The 10,504-nt window shown below is 46.6% G+C and overlaps 1 protein-coding gene across 1 annotated transcript in view; it reads left to right on the top strand.

The window, feature by feature from the left end:
• Positions 1 to 427: 427 nt before the first annotated feature.
• The window catches only part of MAP4 (microtubule associated protein 4), a 183,612-nt gene continuing 173,535 nt past the window's right edge, over positions 428 to 10,504 (top strand). The window contains 1 exon segment of the mRNA XM_062200753.1: positions 428 to 549. The gene's annotated coding sequence lies outside the window, so the exon portion shown is untranslated.

Here is a 10,504-nt window from a genome sequence, read left to right as displayed (position 1 = left end):
CCGCCTCGCGCCCCTCCCGGGTTACATCACAGAGCATACACGCCGGCGGGCCCAGGGAGCCCCGGGCCCAGGCCGCCAGCGCCCTAACTCTCACATCCTCCCCGCTCCAGGCGCCCAAGCTCTATAAGGAAGCGGCGCTCAGCACAGAACCGCAAAGGCGGTCGCCCGGGGCCGCGGGTCAACCAGGGCGTTCGTGGGCGGGAGGGGGCAGCCTGGAGCCCCTATGCGCACCTCGCCCCCAACCGCCCGCCGCTCGCGCCGCTTCCACGGAGAGGTCGAGGGGGCGAGGCCGGTTCCCATTGGCCCATCGCGGCCCTCTGCCCGCCCTCTCGCCACACTGATTGGGCGAGGCGGCAGGGCCCTCTGGGTAGGCGGTGGCGGCGCCCCGCCCTCGCGCCGGCCCTCAAGAGGGCGACGAGGAAGCGGCCGCCTCCCTGTGCCCCGCCCCTCGGGCTCGCTCGCTGCCTGCCGGCTCCTCCCGACTGTTCCCGGCTCCTCCCGGCCCTCTCCCGGCTCCCTCCGGCTCCAGCTCCTGCTAGGCGGTGGCGGGTGAGTGCAGCCGCGGGCGCGGCCCCCTGGAAGGGGCGGCTTCCCCGCTGACCGGGGACGGCCCGAGCCTCGCCCCGCGGCCGCTCGGGACCCCTCAGGGCCCGCTCGAGGCGCCGAAGGGCGGTGGCCGCCCGTCAGCGGGACGCGGGGGTGGCCGCGGGAGGGGGCGGGCTGGGGGCCTGCGGGAGTGGCCTTCGGAGCCTTCCAGGCGCGATCTGGGGGCGCCGTGGGCGAGGCGGGCTGAGGGGGTCCGTCCTCAGAGGTCTGGCGCGGTGGGGCGGAGCGGCGTGGCTCGGGCTCAGGATGGAGCGGAGCCCGGGAGCGAGGGTCGGCTGCCGCCTGGGGCCCTGGGTGGGGCTTGGGGGGGTGCTGTAGGCGAACCCAGGGGCGCGTCCTGAAGCCCTGGTGGGGGGCGTCAGTGAGGTGGTACTGAGGAGAGCCCTAGTGTGGGTGCCCCGTAGGGGTTCTGGGTGGGGCTGAGGGGTGGTCTGGAGAATCGGGCCTGAGCCCGGGCTCTGTCTGCGTGCTTGGGCGCTGGCGCGTTTTGGCGACCCAGGAGTGTGTCTGGCTGGGGGAGTGTGATGGGGTCTTCTTAAGGGTAGAGCGGGAGAAAAGGCACAGGGACCGTTGGAAACAGTGCCCGGAGCAGAGGTTGTGATTTCGCACATGGGACGGGTTCCTCTGCGGTGTGTTGCCTGAGCTTAAGTGAAATTTTGGGCCGTTTTGAGGGGTTTCGCTTACCTTCAGGAGTATGTAAATTAAACGTACTCACTGCTTTGGGAGGAGGCAGTGGTTACCCTTGAGTTTGTGTTGTAGGACGCAGCCCGGCCCGGAGCATGTGCTCCTCGGGAAGGTTAGTGTTACCCAGCTTTCTGCTGGAAACCCCCTTTTCTCCTTTCCCTCCTGTGGTCCAGTTACAGTACTGCTCCCCAGGGCCTCTCGAGTCTCTGCCTGGCTGCATAGCATTGCAGCGTCTCCTGCTCCCTCTGTGTGTGTCTCCCGCCCATTTCCCTGCGCTGGACTTTTGGCAACTGCCACTGCTCTTTCCCAGGGATGGTTGTGGCATTGCATCAGGGGATATTTGTGCTTGCAATTTGCGCACTCAGCCCTGGAGGAGGGAGAATAGTATGCTGCAGAGATGGGAGGGGGGCGCCGGCAGCTTGGCTGGGTAGGCAGAGAGATGGGTGTGGCGAGGGAAATACAGCTGCTCTGCTCTCGGCCTATAGGGTAGCACTGCCCAGTCATCAGCGCAGAGAGATTCAAAGAGCAGCAGCAGCTATTTTTATAAATCAATCCTGAATCCAAGCTGAGCACATGGATTTAGAGTGAACAGTTGTCATGCTCTAACTATTACAGGCCGGGTGTTTGGTGGACAACATTAGAGTTGCTAAGCAAGAGACTCCATCTGTACAGTGTGCATGAGTTTTCAACTTTGCTTCTCTTAACACTGGAGAGTAGGACTCTCTTTAGGGGCCCTTCTTTTAAACTGATGCACTTTGATGGCCCATAGTACTTCTTTTCAAATAAAATGTTTTTTTGCCTCACTTATACTCTTCTTTTCAAATATAGCTGAAAAATAATAAAGCTGTCATATCTCCCAGGCATTAGTTTTATTTACTGACCGATGAGGAAATTGAGAGTGATAGTATTAAGTCACACAGATAGTTGAGTGGCAAAAATGGCATCCAAAGCAAGATTTCTCTGACCTCACATAGTAGTCCTGAAACTTCAGGATTTTGATTCATATGGGCGATTCCAATGCTTGAGAGTATATTCATGCAGAGTAAATTCCGCTGAGACTGATAAACCAATACCGGTTTTACACCCAACGTATTGAGTGCCATGTACACAATTATATTTAATTATCCCCTGGCTGGGCTACCTCCATTGTTCCAATAGGCCTAATCAGTAATAAGAAGGAAGTTGATTATAGAATCGGAATGAAGGGCACTGGATTTTCTTGGGGCATGTTTTAATCACATTTCAGAAGCCGGTGATTGCCACGTTTTTCTGTTGTAAGGGCACACTAATGTTGGCCAGGACTGGGGAGTGTCCTAGGTAACACATTTTCCCACTGTCTCACTTGTGGTTTTTTTTTTTTTTTTTTTTTTTTTGCCATCATAATTGTCATCTCAGTATCCATGTTAAAATTCTTAAATCTACAGATAAGTTTGCATTTCATATTAAAAAATAATTTTCCATTGTTTGCTGACAGTGAAGGAAGCACCTGGATTTTCTTGTCTGGATGACTTAGTTTTAGTCACAGAGCTGATTCTTCCTGATGTCAGTGTCTTCGTTTTTCACAGCAGCTTTCTTATTTCTTAATTTGTTAACCCATCCTTTGATTCTGTAAACTTCTGCTGTGACACTTCAAATTTTTTGGCCTAATTTTTCCTCTCTTTTTTAACATTAAGCATGAGTTGTTGATGTTTTAGTTTTCATTAAATAAGAAAATCTGGGAACATTTTGACCCACTGGAAGACATTTTGGTGGTTTTTCTTAGTCAATTTGAAAAGGAAACCAAGGAAATATCATTGATTTCACTTTGCCTAAGTGGTATGCTTAGAACCAGGTTACTGTGGACTGATTGTTAGGGTGAGTGTGTTGAGAACAGTTAGAGTCAAGAAGAAGGATAAAGCAAAATTTTACGTTTCTGTCATATGAGGGATCATACTGATCAACCTTCTTAAAGTTCTCTCGGCTAATCTTTCAGTGCAGACCTTATAGAGAACTACTTTGATTATCATTAAAATTTTGAGCTTGAAAGTTAACCTAGTTTACTTTTATAATTCTGTATGGGTTAAAAAAATTAATCTTGAGGCCCGCGCTATGGCAAACCGGTTAAGCCATGCCTGTGGCATCCCATATAGGTATCTGCTGTTCGACTTAGAATGTAGCTCATTGTAATGTGCCTAGGAAAGCAGTTGAAGATGACCCAAGTCCTTGGGCCCTTGCACCCACGTGGGAGACCCAGATGAAGATCCTGGCTCCAGGGTTCTGTCTGGCCCAACCGTGGCCATTGTGGCCATTTAGGGAGTGAACCATCAAATGGAAGATATTTCTGTCTTCCTCCCACTCTCTCTCAGCCTCTCCCTCTCCCTCTCTGTAACTCTGCCTTTCAAATAAATAAATAAATATTTTAAAAAATTAATCTTGCCACAAAACCTATCATACTACTTTGTATATAAATATCCTTCTTTTATTTATAACTTTTTCTTCCTAATTTTTACAAGAAAAATATAGTACAGTAGTAAAAAAATTTTTATTGGGGCTGGCGCTGTGGCGTAGTGGGTAAAAAAAATTTATTTGGAGGTAATTTTAGGTTTACAGGAGAATTGTAAAGATAGTACAGAATTTCTAGATATGCTTTATAGTAGTTTTTTTTTTTTTAAAGATTTATTTATTTATTTGAAAGAGTTAGCACAGAGAGAGAAGGAAAGGCAGAGAGAGAGGTCTTCCATCCACTGGTTCACTCCTCAGTTGGCTGCAACTGCCAGAGCTGTGCCAATCTGAAGCCAGGAGCCAGGAGCTTCGTTTAGGTCTCCCATGCAGGTGCAGAGTCCTAAGGACTTGGGCCATCTTCTACTGCTTTCCCAGGCCATAGCAGAGAACTGGATCTGAAGTGGAGCAGCTAGGACTTGAACTGGTGCCCATATGGGATGCTGTCACTGCAGGTGGCGGCTCTACCCACTACGCCGTAGTGCTGGCCCCTATAGTGTTTTTTATGCAACTGTAATATACTTAGCAAATTTAAGAAATCAACATTACCTGAATTACAGACTTTGCTCTGGTTTCCTTGTTTTCTACTGATGTGCTTTTTCTGTTACAGGATCCCATCCAGTATACCACATTGCATTTAGATGTCATATTTCCTTAGTTTCTTTCAATATGTGATGATTTCTTGGTTTCTTCTTGTCTCTCTTTCTTTGCTTGATACCTTTGAACACAGTAGTCAGGTATTTGTAGAACTTAGTTCCTTGTTCTAGATTTTCCTCATGGGTAACCTGAGGTTATGCATTTTGGTGAAGAGTACCAGAGTGATATGTGGTATGCCCTTGTCACATTTTAACTGGGGATACCTCATACCAACAAGACTTATTACTGATGTTAACTTGGTAAGTTGGTTAAGATGATGTTTGTCATGGGCAAATGTTCAGCAGTCGAGATACCCCCTCTCCATTATCAGAGTAACTGGGTTTAATACCCAGCTCTAGCTCTTGACCCCACCATCCTGCTAATGCAGACCCTGGGAGCAGTAGATGATGGCTCAAGTAATTGGGTTCTTACAACTCATCTGGAAAACCTTGATTGAGTTCCTGGCTCCTAGCTTTGACTAGGGAGCACTGCCACTGTGGTCATTTGGGGAGTGAATTACCGATGGAAGCATACTCCCTCTATTTCTGTTTCTCAAATAAATGAATAAAGATGAAAAAAAAATTCACTGGGCAAAGTGATTTTTCTATTCCGTTACTTTATTTGCTAAGTTTATTTGCTAAGTTGCAGGGTCAAATTGATACTCCAGGGAAGGAAATTAAACTCCCTCTCCTTAAGAGAAGAGTATCAAATAATTTATGGATCTGTGTTAAAATCATCACAGAAAGTAACCAGTACTTTTCAGGAGATACTGTGAGGCTATGTAGAGATCTGATTTCTCCTTTTCTTTTTTTTTCTTTTTCTATTTCTTTTCTTTTTCCTCCCTCCCTACCTTCCTTCCTTTTATTTATTTATTTCAGAGATACAGACAGTAAGAGGGAGAGACAGATGAAAGGTGTTCCATCTGCTGGTTCACTCCCCAAGTGGCCACAACTGTTGGAGCTGAACTGATCTGAAGCCAGGAGCATCTTCCAGATCTCCCATATGGGTGCAGGGGCTAAGCACTTGGGCCATCTTTAACTGCTTTCCTAGGGAGAACCGGATGATGTTCCTGATTCCTGGCTTCAGCCTGGCCCAGCCCTGGCATATCGCGGTCGTTTGGGGAGTGGACCAGTGAATGGAAGATCTCTCTCTCTCTGTAACTGTATTCCCCCCCCCCCCCCCCCCCGTAACTCTGCCTTTTGAATAAATGAAATAAATCATAAAAAACAGAGAAACCCAAAACCAAATTCTGTTTTTTTCATGTGCTGAGTGTACTGGTTGCCACTGGGGTACCACTGCATTTAGGCTGTCCTAGGGGACAGAGCTACATAAACATACTAACTGCACGTGTACACACTGATGTTTATTTCTGAATCTATATATAAATGTTAACCTGAGCTTATACTGATATCTGTAACTAATCCAGTACCATAAAATTCATTGTAGCATTCCTCTCCTTATCTGTCACCTCTTTTCTCTGACAGTAATTTTTTTTTTTTTTTTTTTTTTTTTTGACAGGCAGAGTGGACAGTGAGAGAGAGAGACAGAGAGAAAGGTCTTCCTTTTGCCGTTGGTTCACCCTCCAATGGCCGCCGCGGTAGCGCGTTGCGGCCGGCGCACCGCGCTGATCCGATGGCAGGAGCCAGGGGCTTCTCCTGGTCTCCCATGGGGTGCAGAGCGCAAACACTTGGGCCATCCTCCACTGCACTCCCTGGCCACAGCAGAGAGCTGGCCTGGAAGAGGGGCAACCGGGACAGGATTGGTGCCCCGACCGGGACTAGAACCCGGTGTGCCGGCGCCGCAAGGCTTTTTTTTTTTTAATGATTTATTTATTTGAAAGGCAGAGTTACAGAGAGGGAGAGGTAGAGAGAGGGTCTATGTAGAAGGTCAGTAGTGCAGTTTTGGGGCCTGTGTGGCTCCAGCATCCCATAGGCCCCGGTTTGAGTCCCTGCTGCTCCACTATTGATCCAGCTCTCTGCTAATGTGCATGGGAAAGCAGTGGAGCTGACCCAAGTGCTTGGGCCCATGAACTTATGTGAGAGACCTGGAAAAAGCTCTTGGCTCCAGCCGTTTTGGCCATGTGGGGAGTGAACTAGCAGATGGAAAAATCTCTCTATCTCTGCCTCTCTCTGTAACTCTGCCTTTCAAATAAATAAATCTTATTTTTGAAAATGCAGTTTTTGTCAGATAATGTAAGTCTCCCAAGCATTTTCCAGTTAATTAATTTATATTATACTACTATCAATCTGATATTTTTAAAATTTTTATTTAAAGATTTATTTATTTAGGGCCGGTGCTGTGGCTCACTTGGCTAATCCTCCGCCTGCGGCGCCAGCACCCTGGGTTCTAGTCCCGGTTGGGGTGCTGGATTCTATCCCAGTTGCTCCTCTTCCAGTCCAGCTCTCTGCTGTGGCCCGGGAGTGCAGTGGAGGATGGCCCAAGTGCTTGGGCCCTGCACCCGCATGGGAGACCAGGAGGAAGCACCTGGCTCCTAGCATCCATTTTGGGGGTGAACCAACAGAAAAGGAAGACCTTTCTCTCTGTCTCTCTCTCTCACTGTCTAACTCTGCCTGTCAAAACAAAAACAAAAACAAAAGCAAAACAAAAAAAGATGTATTTATTTAATTTGAAAGTGTTAGAGGGAGAGACAAAGAGAGAAAGATCTTCCATGCTCTAATTCATTCCCCAGATGGCCACAATGGCCAGCAGTGGGCCAGGCTGAAGCCATGAGCCAGGAGTTTCTTTCCGGTCTCCCGGATGTGTGGTAAGGACCCAGGTATTTGGGCCAACTTCCACTGCTTTCCCAGGCACATTAGAAGGGAGCTGGATCAGAAGTGGAGCAGCCCGGACATGAACTAGCATCCATATGGGATGCCAGCAACACAGGTGGTGGCTTAACTCATCATGCCACAATGCTGGCCCCAATACTGGTATTTTAAATTACTGTTTTTCAGTGCAAGTGGAGAGGTGAAGTCATTTGCTCCTGGCCAAACAGGAAGTGAGTGACTGTAGCTGGAGTTGATGACCTATTCTCATGATGAGTGATACCCTTAATCTCAAGCAAAGAAGTCTCTTGCCCTTCTTGGTGGGACTGTTCATTTTAATTAAAGAAGATCCTGATTTCTAGCTTTTTTCTTTTTCTTTTTTTCCTTACTTTTGGCAGTGTTGAGGGCAAGAATAATTTCTTTTCTATCTGGTTTTATTTAGATCATAGAATTGAAATCTTATTGACAGTCTGGACAAGTTTTTCACACAGTATGTGATTTCCTCCTCTATGCTAGTATTCTTGAAGATAGGGACCTCATACCTGGTGGCTACCAATTCCAGGTTTGAAAATTGCCCATTTAAAAAAGATTTCCCAGGGCCCGCCCTGTGGCGCAGTGGGTTAAAGCCCTGGCCTGAAGCGCCAGCATTCCATATGGACGCCGGTTCTAGTCCCAGCTGCTCCTCTTCCTATCCAGCTCTCTGCTATGGCCTGGGATAGCAGTAGAAGATGGCCCAAGTGCTTGTGTCCCTGCACCCATGTGGGAGACCCAGAGGAAGCTCCTGGCTGCTGTCTTCGCATCAGTGCAGCTCCGGTGGCTGCGGCCATCTGGGTAGTGAACCAACAGATGGAAGACTTCTCTCTGTCTCTACTGCTCTCTGTAACTCTATCTTTCAAATAAGTAAAAATAAAATAAATCTTAAAAAAAATAAAGATTTCCCTAAAAATGATTCAGATTTATTTCCTCTGCAGTCCGTTCTGTGGTTCCAGGTTTGCTCTCTGCAGTAACTTTTGCTCCTTATGACTCCAGTCTCCACTATGTGGTTATCCAGTGACACTTATTTTGTCCTACTTCACCAGAAAAAAAATCTTTTTTTAAAAAATTTATTTGAGAAGTGGAGGCAGAGCAAGCTCCCATCCATTGGTTTACTCAAATGCCCTCATCTGCTGGGCCTGAGCTGGGCTGGAGCCAGGAGTTGGGAACACAATTCAGAGCTCTTGCATGGCTGGCAGGGATCTAACTTCCTTAACATCACTGCTGCCTCCCGTGTCTGTACATGTTCACTACTGACTTTTTTTTCTCATCCACCTTTCATGAAGTGTGCTTTTGAAACCTTTATTGTGCTGGACATCGTTCTGTAGTTAGTCTGTCAGATGTGGTAGTCTCATTCAGACTCTGTGTTAGGCCCTGGAAAAGAAGTGATTTAGGAATTCGGAATGACCCCTACCTTTATTTTTCCCCTGTTTGCATCAGTGCTGCTTAAAAATAAGTTCTTTTTCTTTCAGTATCTACTTTTCAGTGTTTATACCTGAACTTAACTCTAGGTCTTGTTATCTAGAACTGCTGTTAAGCAAAATCTTTGTCCTTGGTTAGTTGGTTTTCTGAAAAGTGTTTGACTTTTTACACTCCTGTTTTCCTTGCTATTTTCTGTTCATTATTACAAATGGGAGTCTTTGAATCTTGATTACATTACCTTGTGCATTTGTTGCTTTTCTCCAATGTCTATATGACTGATAGGTTCTGTTTTTCACTTCAGTAGTTTAAGAAAATATTTACCTAGAGAGCTCTAAGATCATACCCTGCTAGTATGTAATTAGAGACAAAAGCTTCATTCTTGGTTTATTTGTACTTCAGACTTATGTTATTTTTTTTTTTTTAATATTTATTTATTTGAAAGACAGAGTTAGAGATCTTTCATCTGCTGATTCATTCTCTAAATGGCCACAATGGCCGGGGCTGGGCCAGTCTGAAGCCAGGAGTTTATTCCAGGTCTCCCAAGTAGGTGCGTGGACCCAAGTACTTGGGCTGTTCTCCACTACTTTCCCAGGTGCATTAGAAGGGAGTTGGATTGGAAGTGGAGCAGCTAGGAAATGAACTGGCGCCCATATGGGATACTGCCATCACAGGCTTTACCCACTATACCACAATGCTGGCCCCTGGCCTTTATATATAAGTATTTTCCAAAGTGTCAAATATAGCTGGTTCTGATTTTCTGCTATAGTTTGAGTAAAATTATGATTAAAATATTTTCTGTCTCAAAACTGAAGTCACAGGGTTGGTGTTGTGGTGTAGCTGTGTTAAGTTGCCACCTGCAGTGATGGTGCTGGGTCAAGACCTGGCTGCAGCACTTTCGAAACAGCTCCCTGCTAATGTGCCTGGGAAAGCAGCAGATATGACGCAAGTATTTGGGTCCCTGTCACCCACGTGAGAGATCCTTGCTTTGGCTGTTGCTGCCATTTGGAGAGTACCAGTGGATGAAAGATCTGTCTCTGTCTTTCCTACTCTGTACTTCTGCATTTCAAGTAAATAAATACATCTTTAAAACAACAAAAAACTGAAGGTACAAGCCAGATATTTCAAAGGAGGTTATTGATTATTTTATTTTTTTAAAGTATATTTTTTAAAAAAAAGGTTTATTTATTTAAAAGTCAGCATTAAACAGAGAGAAGGAGAGGCAGAAAAAGAGAGAGAGTCTTCCATCCGCTGGTTCACTTCCCAATTGGCCACAATGGTGGGAGCTGCCCTGGTCCGAAGCCAGGAGCCAGGAGCTTCTTCCGGGTCTCCAATGTGGGTGCAGGGATCCACAGACGTGGGCCATCTTCTACTGTCCCAGGCCGTAGCAGAGAACTGGATCAGAAGTGGAGCAGCCAGGACTCGAACTGGTGCCCATATGGGATGCTGGCACTGCAGGCGGTGGCTTTACCTACTACGCCACAGCGCTGGTGGTTATTGATTATTAAATGAATTTAGGTCGTATGATTCTATTTTATGAAAACAATGAGTCACAGGTAAAATAGTTACCTCATTAACCCCTTTACTCCCACATTAAGACTGCTGTGGAAAGACTCAAAAGCTTTTAGAAGCTATACCTATTCTAAAGGAAAAATTGTAAGAATAGGTAGGATGTGGGGTAGAGATCCTTAAAAAGAAGTTACTGGTTTGGTGCAGGTGTTGCGATACGGTGGGTTAAACCGCTACTTGGGATGCTTGCATCCCATATCTGAGTGCCTGGGATGGAGTTCCACCCCCCACTTCTGATCCAGCTTTTTTTTTTTTTTTTAATTTATTTATTTTTTGACAGGCACAGTGGACAGTGAGAGAGAGAGAGACAGAGA

The sequence above is a fragment of the Lepus europaeus genome, chromosome 9, assembly GCF_033115175.1.
Source record: "Lepus europaeus isolate LE1 chromosome 9, mLepTim1.pri, whole genome shotgun sequence".
Classification (NCBI taxonomy): Eukaryota; Metazoa; Chordata; class Mammalia; order Lagomorpha; family Leporidae; genus Lepus; species Lepus europaeus.
Note: the sequence above shows the minus strand (reverse complement) of the source record. Positions and strands in the feature narration are given on the sequence as shown.